This window comes from Mesocricetus auratus, unplaced genomic scaffold (genome assembly GCF_017639785.1).
Source record: "Mesocricetus auratus isolate SY011 unplaced genomic scaffold, BCM_Maur_2.0 Super-Scaffold_100018, whole genome shotgun sequence".
Lineage (NCBI taxonomy): Eukaryota > Metazoa > Chordata > Mammalia > Rodentia > Cricetidae > Mesocricetus > Mesocricetus auratus.
This window is the reverse complement of record NW_024429199.1, coordinates 6,284,115-6,302,626: the sequence shown is the minus strand read 5'-3', so window position 1 is coordinate 6,302,626 and position 18,512 is coordinate 6,284,115.

The following is an 18,512-nucleotide window of genomic DNA, read 5'->3' as shown; positions in this document are numbered from 1 at the left end:
GTAATGAAGAAAAACAAATGGAATTCTTTGTAAAGTTCACTGAAAGGCAGAGAGGAAGGTCTGAAGAAGGCAAATCGCTCAACCAACCTCTTCCAGTGCACGACCAGCACAGACCTTTCGGCTTTACTTCTAGACATTTTTTTTCTAATGTTATATTTTACACACGGAGCTGGGGTTGTAGTGTGTTGGTAGGGCAGTGACTCACTCATATGTGATACCTGAGCGCAGTATTCAGACTTCACGCAAAACACCTTGAAATCAGCCTGAGTCAAGATAGCTTACAAGGAATCCAGCAATTCTCCTGGAGCAATTGAATGTCCATATAGACTGACTCATGTACAAGTTCTTCTGAATATGGTAGCATATAACTTTCATTGCAGCTTTGGGGAAGTTGAGGCAAGAGGAATTGAGAGTCCCCCAACTAGCTATGTATATATAGTGACACCCTGACTTTCCAAGCCAAATCAAAACCTACAAAAAGAAATGAGTGAAACCTCCAAACACTCCAAAAGCTATTTCCTTAATACTGGAAAGCAGTGTCCAGTATTGAGATGGTTCATGTAACATTTCTTAGGCAGCTCTTTCTCTGGAGAAAACGCTGTACATTATTGGCTGGTTCTCATGGTGCACACATTATTGTCTTTTTTCCTTTTAGACAAGGGTTTCATGCAGCCTAGCTTTGAGCTTGAACCGGTTATGTTTGAGGGTGGCTTCTAACTCTTCTTCACCCAACCTCCACCCTTTGAATGCTGGGATTGCAGGCATGCACTACCATACCTGGCTCATACACCTTCTCTTACCTTGATTGAGTTCAAGTAACCAATGGGGGAAGAGGCACAATAACATGCTATTCTGCCATGCAACAGAAGTAAATAACTTCCAGATTATATAAAATAGTAAAATGTGGGACTATGGACCAAACCTGACAATCCGAGCTTGCCCCCGGGGATCTACACGGTAGAAGGAGAGAACTGACTCCCACAGTTGTCCTCTGACCTCTCCACATACCCTGTAGCATATATGCATGAACACACAAGAAGATAAAAAACTAAAATAATAAACACAATTAAACAATTAGGAAAGCATGCATATTATACTTTCATTTTTAATGATTTATTTAATTGTAAGGTTATACAGCTTAAGTTTTCATAATACTTTTACTTAACAATTGATGTGCCAAATTCCCTGACAAACTGACTAGCTCTTGTGAGCAAATAAAAGTTGGCTGTCCTGACCAGTCTATTGGTCAATCAACCCCATGTCTATTCCCAGTGACGTTCAAAGCCCAACTTTTTGCTTCGGTGTTAATTAAATATAATGCAATCACACTAAACTCAAACTGACACACACCTTAGCAGCTTTTCCTCAGAGAAATTACTTTGTCAAAGAAATTGATTTTCACTCTGCTCTCCCACCTACACCTAACGCTCTTAGTTTAGAAATATCAAAAGCCATAGCTATGTCCACTTTATGGGGATGGGACATTGGGGAGAACCTCAGGTGATAAAGGAACGAGAAGAGGACATGCTGGGGAAGAAGAGACACAGCACCCACCCAGAGCACCTTCTTGCAGTGGGACCAGCACCTCCCATTGGCTTCCCCCTTTCAGCATCTGTCACCTTGGTAATGGCATTTCCCCATTCAAGGAAGCAGCTGTCCTCTTTCCTCCCAGTATTTGTTTCTTGAGAAATGTTACCTGGTATGCAGGAGAAGAGATCTAGATGCTAGTGCCAGGACATGCTCCAAAGCTACACAGGGAAACACTGTATCAAAAAAAAAATAAGGCAACATACCTTTAAGCATTAAACAAATATTCCACAGCATAAATGAATGCAACACATCTTGACCTGATATTCCACAACACAGCCAAGCATAGAGAAAGTGGGGTCTGTTGAGACTTTTATGAGAGTACTAAGTCCAGGCTAGGCTCTGTCTTCATAACCCAAAAGTCATCCCTCTTAATACCACCATGGAGCTGGGTGGTTTGTATCTATCATCTGTCACGTGTAATCCCTCTTGTATTCATCAAACTATATCTACTAATGTAAACACTTATCATATAATCTAAATCCATTGTGGCCACCTCCCCACACATAATGTTCTAATATTAACATGAATAAATGCCAAATGAAAATTGTAAAATGTCCATAATGGCGTGATGCTAATGTTGAGTGTATAAAAAGTTTATATGCAGGGATGGGGATGGAGGAATGTATTTGCGTAGCATTCATGGCATCCTCAATCCAATTCTTAACATCACATAGACAGGGAATGGGGAATGTGGGGGTTGGGAACAGAAGGATTGAGAGTTCAGGTCATCTCTAACTATATAGGGAGTTGGAGGCCAGCTTGGGATATAGGAGTCCTTGTCTCAAAAAGAAATAAAAAGAAATCACAGAATATACATAATAAAGAGATGCTAACACACACACAAACACACACACACACACACACACACATTTGGAAAAAGAGTCTCGCTGTATATTCCTTGGCTGGTCCAGACTGAATCACACTGGTCTCAAACTCACAGAGATTTGTCTGCATCTGCCTCCTGAATGCTGGAATTTAAGCCCTGCATCACCATGCCTGGCCCTAAAAACTATATTCTGACCTCCAAACATGCACTGTGGCACACACACATGTACCTCCATTACCACACTAATAATAAAATGTGAAATATATACACACAACAAGGAAGAGTGAGTACCTAAGTATGAAAGTTTTTAATCATTTTGTCAATTTTTATCATTTTGAAATGAAGATTTGATTACTGTTAGTACTCAAAATATTTCATTGTTTAAAGTACTTCCCGATTACCATGGGTCTTAATCTATGCAACAGAGTGCTTGTCTTCACCTGCCCTAACAATGATGCTGGGACTTGGTATTTATCTCCTCCCATATCCAAGGCTGTCCTTGAACTTGTTACATAGACAATGGTAACTTTGAATTCCTGATCCTCCTGTCCCCATACTTGCCCAAACTCAGTTTTATATTCAACTTGTTATGGGCAAATTGTGTGCCCACCAAGTATCTTCTGTTGAAGCTATAGGACTGCATTTGGAGACAAGAATGACCAGGTTTAAATGAGGCCCAAGGATTGTACCTTAATCCAATGGGACTGCCATCCTGACACACATTCTCTGTGTACATGCGGAGAAAAGACCAGGTGAGAACACACAGAAGGGCTGCCTCTGATGCCCTGCATGATGGCTCATGTCTGTTCTAGCAGTTGTGAGGTAGAAACAGGAGGACCAAGACTTCAGATGACCAGCATTCAGCTACAAAGCAAGTCTGGACTACATGGGACCTTTTCTTAAAATACCAGAAGAGAAGAAAAAATTAGATGCAAGATAGGTGCATGATGAAGCAAAGAAAGCCCCGATACAAACAAAACCTCCACGAGGCTTGTTTCATGTGATGATTACTTTTTGAAGATTTTTATAGAGTCTGAAGCCAGTATCCACCTCTCAATACATGTTTTGTCTCCATTTCCCACATCTGCTACCAAAGTGGTTTTTCAGTTACAATGCTGTAAGAATTTCTGAGTATAGCTGATATTATTAAGCGTGGGTCAGGGAAATGGCTCAATGGATTAAGGCACTTACTTTCAGCTGGGCCTAACCATCTGAATTTGATCCCCAGGATCTACATTGTAAAGGGAGAGTGCTGACTTCTATGAATCATCCTGTAATCTACACACACACACTATGCATGAGTTTGTGTGCCCGAACACACACACACACACACACACACACACACAACACACACACACACACAACACACACACACACACACAACACACACACGAAGAGAACTATATATAGTGGGGTAAATGTAATAAAAATCTTAATGAATAAGCTATAATGAATGGAAATTTATGTCCAGGCTTCAAGTAATTTAATCCTGAGTATAGTTAGAATTTAGAGAACCTCGTTTCATGGGTCTGTCAATATGAATGGTGACACATATACCAAATGTTTCTCTTCAAGATACATGTGTATACATTAATACACAATGCATACATATAAACAGATAGAGACACGTGGGTTTTTTCTGATTTAAAAATACCTATTTAAAAACAATGCATTTGAAAACCTGAGCATGGTGGTGTATCTGTGTATTTGTTTGGGAGCTGGGTAGTGGGCCTCCTAAGAGCAAAGGGGTTTTAAAAAAAAGCACACGAATACAGTATTTTGAACTTGCTCAGTTATAGAGTACTGACCTATCGAGAGGCCTTGGGTTTTTGAATATCAATTGGATATGGCAGGTGATATGAATACAGTCCTACCACTGGGAACCTCAAGGCAGGGGGATTGCCACTAACTCAAGGCCAGCCTAGACTACATAGTGAGGCTTAGGTCTATGTGGGTCACAGAGTAAGACTTTATCTCAAAATTATTTTTGTTTGGAATATCTGTTCTGATGTCAAAAATGTTGAGAGAGCCAGGATGTTAGAAAACCAGAACTTTTCTCCACTCCCCATCTCCTTGAGACCACACCCCCATTCTCTCTAGCATCTCACGGTACCAGAATTCAAATCCAAGGTCTTGCAATTGCCAGGCAATCACTTGACCTAGGTTCTACACCCTTAGCTTGTCTTTTTCCTTTCCTTTCCTTTCCTTTCCTTTCCTTTTCTTTCCTTTCCTTTCCTTTCCTTTCCTTTCCTTTCCTTCCCTTCCCTTCCCTTCCCTTTCCTTGAGACGGGGTTACTCTATGTAGTCCTAGCTATCCTGTAACTCACAGAGATCCACCAGCCTATGCCTCCTTGTTCTGGGATTAAAGGCATGCTCAACCATGCCCAGCTATCTTTTTTCTATTGCCACTTTCCCCATCTGTTCACCTCTAACTCCTGGTTTACACATTATCTTTCTTTTGGGTTTGCTTCTTCAGACATAGTTAAGGTGATCCATGTACACAATGTTACACACCAATTCTGAGTCTTTCTTCCATGATATATGTGACTGCCAATGTTCTCTTCTGTGTCGAGGAATACATCTAAGACATCAACATAGAGTTGTAATAATTGACCTAGGCAATCACCAACAAATTCACATATTACTCAAATGTGTGTGTGTTTAGTGTGTACATATGAATATCTGCATGTATATATGCACACCATGGTCATGCCTGGTGCTTGTGGAGGCCTGAGGAGGGAATTAGATGTCCTGGAACTGTAGTTCCACATGGTCATAAACCATCATGTGGGCGCTAAGAATTTAACCTGGATCCTTCATGACAGCAATCAATAATTTTAATGCTGAGCCGTTTCTCCAACCCCTAACTTTTGTTAGTCTCTAAAGATGAATAAGTATGCGATCCATTTGAATGGAGGCTTTCCTTTCATCAAAATGCTTTCATGTCTCCTACCCCACTGTCTTCTGAAGATGACCAGGGTAAAGCGCCATGTGATGCAATGGATCAAAGCTGGTGAAGCTTAGTGGTTGGTTGTGAGAGTACCAGCTAGAAGCAAGAAAGAGAGCACGGTCAAGATGGAGTAGTCCTGCTTCTGTCTTACAGAGTTGTCATTCTGTGTCAACAAATACAGTCTTGTGTTCCTTAATGACAGAGATGTGTTCTGAGAACTGTATCTTTGCGGGATCTCACCACTATGTGAATATTATAGGGCGATGGCATGAACTAAGATATGGATACTGTCATTGGGCACTGTCATTTTACGGTGCCATTCTCAACATGTGCAGCTCATCATGGACCCACATGTCATGCAGCACATGGCTGTAGCTATAAAATGAGGTTTGATGTGGCAGGTGATAGGATGGGCAGGAAGCAGGCATGAGTCTTGGAAACAGAGAGGCAGAGCATCAGATTAAATGTAGTCCTGAGGAAAGACACAAAATACACCTAAAGTACTTCCCCAGACATCACATGTTGGTGTTCTTGGCACAAGTGTGCTGTAAAGTTGGCCCATTGGAAAGTCATAAATATAAGTAGCAAAAATAATGTTTGAAACTGTCTCAATTTTCTTTGTAACTAATATTTCTAATATTTCTTTGTAACTAAGCACAGAAGATATTATTTTACCACACAGGGGGAGATGATATTTTGGAAAACAGGAACCTTTTCCACGGCATCAAGAAAGCTGTGGAATTTCTGTTGCTAAGAATTTTCATCAGGCTTGATGTTGAATTGTCTCTGACTTTGAAGAGGACTGAAATCTAGACTCATCGGGTAATGTTTTCAACAACATCCAGATGAGTGTCAGTGCCAAGTAGATGACAGCAGTTTTAAGACCTTCCCACTCTATGGCCAAGGGCAAGAGGGGACCTAAAAACACCTTGTAGGATGTGGCTCAGTAGGCTGCAGCTGCTGCAGACCAGGCATCTGCCCTCTGAGACTCTCTTGGGCCAGAGCATCTTTAGGCAGAATCTTGGATGGTCTCCTCACTGTCAAAGTAACCTATGAAATCAGCGACAATGAAACTAGAAGACTTTGACTTTAAAGATCTAGTTTTAAAGAAATATTTGATTCTGGGCTTGGAGCAGTGGTGCAAGCCATTAGTCCTAACACTCAGGAGGCAGAGACAGGCAGATGTCAAAGCTAGCCTGGTTTACATAGTGAGCTCCAAGCCAGACAAGGCTACACAGTGAGACTGTCTGGAGTGGAGAAAAACAAAAGAAAAGACATTCATGACTACTCTACTAGGGAGTCTCATCAAAGTTCTTCCTCTATATTTGTCAGAAGAATAGGGGAAGCTAGTTTATCATGTCTTTTTTTTTCTTTAAATTTTGTTTTGCTCTTTTGACACAGGCTCTTATATAGTCTAGATTGGTCTTGAACTCACAAATACAGATAAAATTAGATTTGAAATCCTCATTTTGTCTCTAACTTCTTAGAGTTGAGATTACAGGCATATGTCACCAAACCAAGATCATTAAGTTCCTCCCTCCACTCTTCCCCCCCCTCTCCCTCCCTCTTCCCTCCCTCCTCTTTCCTTCCCTTCATCCTTCCTTCCTTCCCTCCCTTCTCTCCTTTTTTATTGTTTTTCTTTTTAATATTATTATTAATAGTAGTAGTAGTTGCTATTGAAATAGGATCTCAGTATGAGTTCTGAATGACCAGGGTGGCTTTGAACTCACAGAGATCCAGCTGGCTCTGCCTCCTGAGTGCTGGGATTGAAGGTGTGCACTACCACCCTTGGCAGAATCGTTTCTTAAAATGTCTCTAAACCACATTTAAAATTTTTTAATCTTATTTTAAATGTATGGGTGTCTTGCCTGCAATTATGTCTGTATAACATTTGCATATCTGGTGCCTGTAGAGACCAGAAAAGGCTGTTAGGTCCCCTGAAGCTGCAGTTGCAAATGATTGTGAGTGGCCTTCAATTGTGAACTGAACCTGGGTTTTCTGCAATGGTAGCAAATGTTCTTTTCCGTTGATCAATCTCTCCAGATTTGAGAAATGTAATTTTCTTTAAAATGTCCTCAGGGGAAAAGTCACCAAATATCAAAGTGCACACACACACACACACACACACACACACACACACACACACACACACACACACAGAGAGAGAGAGAGAGAGAGAGAGAGAGAGAGAGAGAGAAAGAGAGAGAGAGAGAGAAGAGACTGATTGCATTCACACAATTCTATTGCAATAAAAATCACTGCATTGCAAATGTCTGCATGATGAAACTGAGGGTTGTCCCTTTCAAATACTCTTCCCTTTAATCCTTTTTGACTTCTTAAGGCACACTTGTACTTTCCTAGTTGTCAAAATACATAATGGACTATGTCCTAGGTAGGGGGAAAAAACCCACAGTTTCTCCTTAATCTACTAACATGGAAATAAAATAAAGAGACGTTCAGAGCTTCAAGAGAATGCTCCATTCCAATTTTGATACAAATGACCTGAAAAATGTGGATGTTTGAACACAGAAGAAATAACATGGGTGACTGAAGATGGAACCTATTTCCAAGTGTGTCTGATCTTGGTTTCAGATCTTGAAGCCCCTACTTAGCTAGGGTCATGAAGAGAAATGTTAAGTACTCCATCACTTGGTTTCTTGGTATTTCTTTAGAAGGAGGTGGAAAACTCATCACAGAGGTTAGCAGACTGCTCAGGAGTTCACGAATAGCTACAGTTCAAAGCAGAACACTTAGCTCAGACACAGAAAAGGTACAAAACAGTCGGCAGACTTTCCTCAGGATATGCTTTGATCCCAGTGAGACCTGAATGCCCCTCGAATTACAATCACCATCATTTTCAATGATTAAAAAAAAAGTCAAGTCGATTGCGGTGGCACAGGACTGTCAGTGTGGCATTCTGGAGGCTGAGGCAGAAGAAGGACGCCCTTGGGCTACTCATGAGGTCTGCCTGCTTGCATAGCAAAGCACTGAGATCTTGGACCCTGTATTAACAAAGAAAAAAGAGGAGATTGGAGAGACTGGGTGTAATGTGTGGTGTACACCTTTATCTCAGCAAAGGTCTAGGAGGTCAGGGTCAGCAAAATCTACATAGTGAGTTCCAGGCCAGCCAGAGACCCTCTGACCCTGTCTCAGACAAAAAAAAAAGAATAAAGCAGGTTTGCTTTAAAAAAAAATATTACCTGAAGCAGAAAAATTGATTAAACAGTTTTTTAGAAAAAGAACTAACTGTTAAATTTGAATAAAACAGGCATTTCACCTGAAATTTTTATTATGGAGGATACATGGTCTTCTAACTTTCAGCAATTCTATCTTGAGTTTCATTTTGCTTTGTGCTAGTTATTACCACTTCTAAAATGAATGCCAGTAGCTAAGAGGATCAACTAGGGATAACTAGGACCTAATTTATCTTTTCAAGACAAACACATCACAGAATTTTAAGCAACCATTTTTTCATTCCTAAGTTAATTGTGTATGTGTTTGGGATCATATGATGACAAGCATTTATTTTATTCAATAGCTGTTGGTGCTAACTCACTCAATAAGTAAGAGGGTCTGAGACTGCCTGGAATGGTTATCTGTCTGGTTTGTACTAGCCACAACAAAGGATATTTAGCCCAGCAGCCTGGGACAGACCTAGTGGGGGTGACAAGCTTGGCAGGCAGAAGGGTGTGAGTTACAGACCTAAGATCAAAATACAAAGGTGAACAGATTAAAAAACAATGAACTGTTTTTTTTGTAAGTACAAATATGTAGGGTTGCCCCTCTACACCCAATTTTAAAGTTAAACATAAGGCACTTAAACTATAATGCTACATATTTTCATACATTATAGTTTATTTTATTTTTGAGACAGGATCATGTGTATTCCAAGGTGGCCTCCAACTTTCTATGTAGTCAAGATAAACCCTCAAACAAGTGACCTACCTTTCTAACCTACCCCCAATTCTACCATTGTTTCTCCAGATATGCCATCACTAAGTAGTCTATGCTAGCCTGAAACGTACAATCTTGCTTCTGCCTCCCCAGTGCTAGGATTAAAAGTGTGAGTCAACATTCTTTTCCAAGTAATTTTTTTATAGGTATCATTCTCATAAATTAGGTCATAATTTAATCTAATATTTAATTTAATTTGGGGCATGCAGAGAATTAAATTCAAAGTTTCAGTCATTGCTAGCATGTCTTCTGGCACTGAACTACAGTCCCAGGATAGACCGTGACATTTTTCTCTCAGATAGGACTCCATATAGCCAGGACTGACCTCACACCCACTAAGTAATTTAAGGTGATCTTGAATTTTCTCATCCCACTGTATCACTAAAGTAGTGGGACTATAGGTGTATTGCACCATGCCAAGATGGAATATAGAAACTGATACACAGAAGCAAACCCAGTGCTCTGTGTATACTAGGCAAACCCTCTGTCAATGGAGCCACATAGAAAACTTTAAATGCACTGAGGACAGACATAGAGAGTGTTGTATGATACTACTGCTGGGGATTACATGAGGAAATGTCTACTTACCAGATAGGGAACTGAGAACAGACCAAAGTGCAATATCATCAAGGTTGAATTTGGTGAGCCAATGAGTTTTCCTAAGCTAACCTACAGAAGTGTGAGTAAGGGTTAATTAGAGAAACAGAGACGACTGAAAGTGATTCACCAAAGCCCACCCCAGCATCAGTGATAGATCACAAAAATTGGAAGCTGGAAGCACACTATACAACCTATAGATAATTCAGCAGGTTGGAGGGTATCATTTCTAAGTAGCTCAGCTGGGTCTCCGCTCTTTCCCAGCTGCTCAGCCTGACTCAAAGTGTCTCTCAACGGTCCTTATGGTTTATAAGTGCACGGGGGCAAGAGAGGCTGTCTTAGTTAATTATATTGCTATGAAAAGAAACCATGGCCAAGGCAATTTAGAAAAGAAAGCATTTAATTTGGTGCTTATGGTTTCAGAGTGTTAAGAGTCCATGGTGGTGGAGCAAAAACAGAGCAGTAGCCCTAAGCTGATAGCTTCTCATCTTGATCCTCATTTGCAAGTAGGAGACAGAGAGTCAACATTGAGAATGGCATGAGTCTTTTGAAACCTTGAAGCCAGTGACACATCTCCTCCAAGAAGCTCGTGCCTCCCAATCCTTCTGAAATAATTCCACCAACTGAGGACCAAACATTCAAATATATGCGTCAATGGAGGTCATTCTCATTCAGACCAACTGGGGAGATGGTTTAATGATTCATTCAGTTTCAGGAACTTCCTGAATCTACTGACTTGTTACTTTCTGAATTTTAATGAGCTTCTCTGCTGGACAGAATTTTTTTTCCTCCCTTTTAGTATCTTAGTCTTAATGAGCTTTCCTCCAAGATGGATGGATTTTACCTAGAAGAAAACAGCTACACTACACAAGGTTTTCTGTCTGATCGGGGAATTCTAGTGTTAGGATTAAGCATGACTTAGTAGCCCTTTGGGTATTGTTTCTTTATCTATAAAATGAAGATTTACACTGGCTAATTGCTAAAGGACCTCCTCTCACTTTCTGACTCTATAAAAGCAAGATCTTTGCATTTTCTCTTTAAAATAAAATAGATGGGGGAAAATAAAATAAATGGGAAGTCTGAGATCTCTTAGAATGAAAATATAAGAAAATACAAGTCAGGAAAATATGTAGTGATGTTGACCAAAGAAACATTTTCATCCTACAGATTCCCCCTCAAAACTAAGAGAAGGCTGGAGAACTTACTTGGCTCTTCTGTGTAAACATGAAGATTTTAGTTTACTCCTTGGCACCCAAGTGAAGATGAAGGTTGTGATGGCATGCATCTGTAATCCCAGCCCTAAGAAGGAGGAGACAGGTGGATCTCTGAGACTTGTTGGCCAGCCAGTTCACCAGAATTGGCAAACTAAAACAGCAATGAGAGATCCTGACTCAAAACAACAACCAAACAAAAACCCAAGCAAGCCACGGTAGAGTGTGATAGAGGAAGACACACACACACACACACACACACACATACACACACACACACACACACACACACACACACACACACACACACACCCCTAGGTGAAATGAGAATTCCAACTGTATGCACATGTATTGAAAATTATTTTAGTAGGTTGTAATATGGTTTTGTGGCATCCTTAACAAAATGAGTTTTCAAGCAACAGTGTTTTCCTGAGGGAGGAAATTTAGATGCTGGTTTTGTCTGTGTAGGAAGCGAGTGGGCAGGGCTCTCAATTTTCAGGAAATTTTTTTCTTCATAGAAAGAAGCTTTCCAGATGCTCTTGGAGTTGCTTTCATGAAAACAATGAAAGGCTATGACGATGGACATTGTTGTTAATACTTGCTTTGTTGGCAGGATAACCTACAGCTGCTTCCACCTGTCTGTGAGTTAGAAATGGAGACTCAGCCAGGAGTGATGGTGCATGTTTGTAATCCTAGAACTTGAGAGGGAAAGAGGAAAATCAGTTCTAGGTCAGCCTGGGTAGTTTCTTATGTTACCTTGATATAAGCTGAAGTCTTCTGAGAGGAGGGAACCTCAACTGAGAAGATGCCTCCCTCCGGAAGATAGGGTTGTAGGCAGGCCTATAGGCCCTAGGTTGGGAATACTGGGTTCTATAAGGAAGCAGAATGAGCAAGCCATGAGGAACAAGCCAGTAAGCAGCACTCCCCCATGGTCTCTGCATCAGCTCCTGCCTCCAGGTTCCTGCCCTGTTTGAGTTCCTGTCTTGACTTTCTTTGAAGCTGAACTGTGATATAGAAATGTAAACTGAATAAACCATTTCTTCCCCAAGCTGCTTTTGGTCATGGTGTTTCATCACAGCAACAGTATCCCAATCTAAGACAGCTATGTAGCAAAATTCTCTCAGAAAACAAAACAAGCAAAGAAAGATGGAAAAAAATGAACGTAAGGAATGAAGGGTTTGCAGACTCTGGACTGAGAAATGGTCCAGAACTGATTTAGAAAGTGTTGGGTTTGTCAACCCTGTGATGTTATTATAGCGTGAGTGTCTATGTCCTCCAAACTCCACATGTCGAAATCTTAATCCTTAATTCTAATATGTGATGTCCTAGTTTGCTTTCTATTGATGTAACAAAATGTAATTTATAAAGAATAGAGATGTATTAGCTCTGTGATTTTGAAGGCTGGGAAGTTCAGGGAGAGTTTCTTAGTTACTGCTCTATTTCTGTGAAGAAACAGGATGAGTAAGTCAACTCTTATAAAAGAAAGCATTTAATTAGGAGCTTGCTTATACATTTAGAGGGTGTCTTAGTTAGTGTTTCTATTGCTGTGAAGAGACATCATGACCACAGCAACTCTTGCAAAGAAAAACATTCAACTGGGGCTGGTTTACAGTTCAGAGGTTTAGTCCATTGTTATTATGATAGGTATCATAAATGCATGCAGGCAGACATGGTGCTTGAGAAGGAGTTCAAAGTTCTATATCTGAATCTATAGGCATCAGGAACAGAATGCCCTACTGGGTGCAGCTTGAGCTTATTAGACATCAAAGCCCACTTCCTAGTGACACACCTCCTCCAAAAAAGCTACACCTACTCCAAAAAGGCCACACCTCCTCCTAATAGTGCCACTCCTTATGGGCCAAGTATTCAAACATATCAGTCTATGGGGGCATTCCTATCCAAGCCACCACCCTACTGCCTGGCCCCCACTGACTTATAGCCATAACACAATGCAGAAATTCATTCAGTCCAATGTAAAAAGTCCCCATAGTCTATAACAGTCTCAACATTGTTTAAAGATCCAAAGTTCAAAGTCTCTTTTGAGATTCACACAAGCTCTTGCCTATAATCCCCTAAAAATCAAGATGAAAAGCAGATTTGTTACGAGATCCCTGCCCAGTTCCATAGCTGCCTCAGAACCCCCAAATAACACATGAGACACTGTATTAACTATGAAGCTGTTGGCCATTTATGATTTCTTAATTGCTAGCTTTTACTTAATTATTAACCCATAATTACTAATATATATTTTTATAAGGTCTTATCTTACCAAGAAGACCAGACTTGCGACTCCCTTCTCTTGACTACATTTCCCAGACTCCTCCTCAACTCCTAGTCCCGTCTATCTTGCTTCTTTATTGTCCAACGGTGCTTTATTTATCAACCAATAGGACAACATATACACAGGACTTCCCCCATCACAGATTGCAACATATAATGGCACGGAATATACTTTACTTTTTCAAAAGGAAGCATAGTGAGGAAATACTGGACCAAAGCAAGACTGAAAACCAGCTGGGCAAACTATGTGGTGGTTTGAATAAGCCAAGCCCAATTAAATGTTTTCTTTTAGAAGAGTTGCTGTGGTCCTGGTATATCTTCAGCTACCTAAACCCTAAGACAGCTGTCTGCCTGCATGCCACCATGCTTCTCCTCATGATGATAATGGACTAAACCTCTGAAACTGTAGGCCTGTGGGAACACCAGACCTTGAGCAGAGACCCACTTCCCCTTCTGCCTGGGAGTAGGCAGCTGTAAGACAATGTTTACTAAAAACATGTTTACTAAAAACAATACAATGCCCGGGGGCAATAAGTTCCTGGAAAAGGCCTGCCCACAGAAACCACCCTGACCTCGACCTTGTCCAAAGACTAACCACCTCTTCTGCCACGCCCAGATCAGTTTCTGGGGTCAGAGCAGAACCAGCCAGGGGGAGAGGAGAGAGCAGAAGCTTCTCTGGTGGGAGCCTTTCTTAGGAAGTTTTCTTGAACCTTTTTTGGGGCCTGCCTAAAGTTTTCTTTATATCGTTGAACAAGTCTCTGTGTTGTCAATCCCCGACACCCTCCGCACGTTCTCGGACACAGGCCGCGCAGCAGATGCGACATAGGCCAGTCTCAATTTTTCAATTAAATGTTTTTATTTATAACAGTTTCTGTTGTCATGGGATTGCTTAACAGCAATAGAAACCCTAACTAAGAATTTGGTATTGCCATGGTATACCTGACCATAATTTTGTTTGGAGGAATGTGGACTCTGGAAGTTTGAATTAGAAAAGCAGTTGAATGCTTTAAGTGGGCCTTAATGAACCCTCCTAGTAAGAATATGGAAGACAGTGGTGTTGAATGTTATTGGAACTTGGGGGTCTGCTTCAAGGATAGAAGAAAGGGGTTATGGAATATCTCTCCATGACTAAGGAAAGCCACTGAGGCCATGCATGTATCAGGAGTGTCCCTGAATGGAAGCCTAGAGAGGCTATTGTGTGAAGTTGTGAAGGTGAAGCCTGGATTGCCTTGGAGACCCCAAGATGTTGGAGATGCCAGAGACATGGATACCTGCCAAGGAAAATTGCTAACAGTAAGTAGAATCAGCCCAAGAGAAAGAAGTATATTTGCAGTCAACAAAGATGAAGGGAGTTGGAGATCTGAAGAAGACTTTGACATCAGACATGGAGATGCAAAGTTTGGAGTTTGCCCAGCTGGTTTTGGTTTTGCTTTGGCCCAGTGTTTTCCTCACTATACTCCTTTTCTTTCCATTTGGACTTGTAAACATTGTTGAGACTGTGATAGACTGTGGGGACTTATGTTATGGCTACAAGCCTATGGAGGCCAGGGAGTGGAATGTGATGGATCGAATAGGTATGGACTCCATAGGTTCATGTGTTTGAAAGCTTGGCCCATAGAGAGTGGCACTATTAAGAGGCATGGAGTAGGTGTGGCCTTTTAGGAGGAAGTGTGTCACTGTGGAGGCAGGAGGTTTCATATGCTCACAATATACCAAGTATGGGATGTCGTCTTTCTGCTGCCTGTGAATCAAGATATAGAACTCTCAGCTCCTTCTCCAGCACCAGGTCTGCAATAATGGACTAACCTCTGAAACTTTAAGCCAACCCCAATTAAATATTCTCCTTTCTAAGGGTTGCTGTAGTCATGGTATCTCTTCATAGCAATAGAAACCCCATCTAAGACAAATTCCAAACTCTGCATGTTTGTGTCTGATGGCAAAACACTCTTCAGATCTCCATTTCCTTTCAGTTTTGTTGACTGCAACACACTTCTTTCTCTTGGACTAGTTCCATTCCCTGTTAGCAGCTTTCCTTGGCAGGTATCCTGCGATTCTGGCATCTCCAACACCCAGCATCTCCAAGGCAATCCAGGCTTCATCTTCACATTGTCACTCAATGGCCTCTCTAGGCCTCCGTTCAGGTATACACAGCCACATGGCCTGGCCTCAGATGCTTTCCTTAGTTGTAGAGACAAAATCCATAAGCACATTGTTCATCTGTCCTTAACTTTAAAACTAGAATCATGTGGCCAAAGCTGCCAATTTCTGCTGCTTGCTGGTGCTGAAACACGGCCCCTTTGTTAAATTACATCTTCACCAACTTTCTGTTTTAGGCAGTTTCCTTCACTGCCTAAGCTTGCCTGTCCTGGAACTCATATATAGACCTGGCTGACCTCCAATTTGGGAACTCAGAGATCCACCTGTCTCTGCCTCTGGAGTGCTGGGATTAAAGGTGTATACCAGGACAATTTGGAAGTTTAGGTGGGGTCTTGCCCTGCGGTCACTCCTGCATCAATTCTATTTAACATCAGGATTTTCTTTAATCTATTCATCTCCTTGGGCACAGTATTTAGCTCCATTCCACTTCTTGGTGCCCCTTTTTCTCCCCAGTCTGTAGGTTTTGTATTTCTTCTTGTTCAGCTTGCCCCTTTCATTATATAGCTTCCTAAGAGTGAACACTAATAACTACACAGCAAAGTCTATACTAGGCTGTTTTAGAAATTTCTGCCAAGGCAATTTTCCCAAAAATCTTTGATTTAGCCTCAAGCAGGTTTTTTTTAAGACAAAGGCAAAAAGCAGTCATATTCTTAGCCAAAATATTACAAGAACCATCTCTAAGCCACATACAAATATTCTTCTCTTCTGAGACCTCTTGAGCTAGGTCCCCACAGTTCAAATCACCCTCAGAACCACTGTCTTCCATGTTTCTACTAGGATGGTTCTTTAAGCTCCACTTAAAGTGTTTGAAGACTTTTCTAATCCAAAGTCCCAAAGCCCATATTCCTCCAAACAAAGGCATGGTCAAGCCTATCACAGCAACGCCCCAGTCCCTGGTAGTAACTGGCCTTAGTTAGGTTTTTTTTATTGTTGCAATAAAACACCATAACCAAAAAGAGAATTGGGAGGAAAGGGTTTATTTGGCTTACACTTCAGCATTGTTGTCTATCACCAAAGGAAGTCAGGGCAGGAGCTCAAAAGGACAAGAACATGGAGGCAGAAGCTGATGTAGAGGCCATGGAGGGGAGGTGCCTACAGGCTTGCTTCATATGGCTTGCTCAGCCTTATAGAACACAGGACCATGATCTCAGGGATGCACCACTCACCATGGGCTGGGCCCTTCCCCAGTGATCACTAATTGAGAAAATGCCTTACATCTGCATCTCACGGAGGCATTTCCTAAACTGAGGCTCCTTCTTCTCTGATGACTCTAGCTTATGTCAAGTAGACACACAAATCCAGCCAGTACACAACCCAATAAATCAACAGTTCATCCACTTGAAATAACTGACAAGGACTTGAACCCCAAGATTGCTGATCCAGGTGTGATGGCACACACTGTAATTTTGCAGAGTTTGGGAGGCTGAGGCAGGAAGAGGTATTGGAGTTAGAGGGCATCCTAGCTACACAGCAGGACCCCGTGTCTCAACACAGATCTTGTCTGAACAAGCAAAAGCACAGAAAGGAACAGATTTCTGAGCAGCAGACTAAATGAATGTTACATATCCCTAAGAGAGCTCACAGATTGATTGACAGGCATACCAATTCCACTTGTTAGTATTGCTCTGCTCAGGAGGCACATGCAAATTCAGCAGTTTTTCTGACGTATTTCCAAAGATCAAAGGAGAATAAAGCAACCAGGCAGTGGTGGTGACACCTTTAATCCCACCACTCAGGAGGCAGAGGCAGGAGGATCTCGGTGAGTTCGTGACCAGCCTGGTCTACAAGAGCTAGTTCCAGGACAGCCTCTAAAGCCACAGAGAAACCCTGTCTCGAACCCCCCCCAAAAAGAGAGAGAATAAAGCACATCGTAAAAAGCACCCCATATTTCACCCCTGAACTGCAAATTGGCAAGATCAAGACAGGGGTCTGACTCTCAGAAGGTAGGAGGAGCCTCAAACTATAACATGCTCAAGGAATTGCCACACAGTTGTCTGGGGTCATTGTCAACAGGCAAGTTTCATCCACTGGTGGCTTTGCCCCCAAAACAACCTATATTAGAATTTTCAACAACCAATAACCCGATTCAGTTTGAACCTGAAATATTACTGTGAGTAATATTCTCTATTTAAGCTTGTAGAAAATTGTATAATTTATTGAGAATGATTTCTAGCTAATATTGTTCACCATGAAAAAGAATTAGCCCTTGTTGAGGGAGAGATTGACTATCTGAAATGGTGTGCTCAAATACTTGAGGTCTTGTCTGCATCCTAATTAAAATACATCTTTTGTTAAAATACCCACGTTTATGATTTTCGCCTTTGTTTATTGGACCTTAGTAAGCTAGAACAGTTATTCATCTGACCGAAAACGAATTATGTGATAATGCCTAAGCTCTCTTTTTGTCTTTGTTTGGACAGTGTTTCACTGTGTACCCTGACTCTCCTGGAAGTGACTTTATAAACCATGATCTCCTGGAAGTGACTTTATAAGTCATGATCACCTTAAGCTCACAGAGATCTTGCCTGTCTTGACTTTCAAGACATACCACCGACCTGCCACTCTTATTTAGACAATAAGAAAGCTATGCTGTTTCAGAGTAAGGTAAGCCCACATTGCTAGCATTTAGGATATGCCAAAATGTGAAGACTTCAAATGATGAGATTTAAATAAATGCCCTTTGTTATTTATAGGATATAAACAAAGAAAACTCAAGAGACCCTTGGGGACATGAATTTTGGGAAATTTTACAGATATATATTTATTCTTTAGCATTGTATCAAATGGTACTCCATTGGTCAAATTATATTTGAATTACCAAAAAATGTCAGTTTAAGGTGGGTTAAAAATTAGTCTGAGAACATTATTAAATAAATGATATTTATCCTGTCAAAGGAACTGTCCAACAACATTTCCACCAAATTCTGGACAATGAGTTCACTCTTGC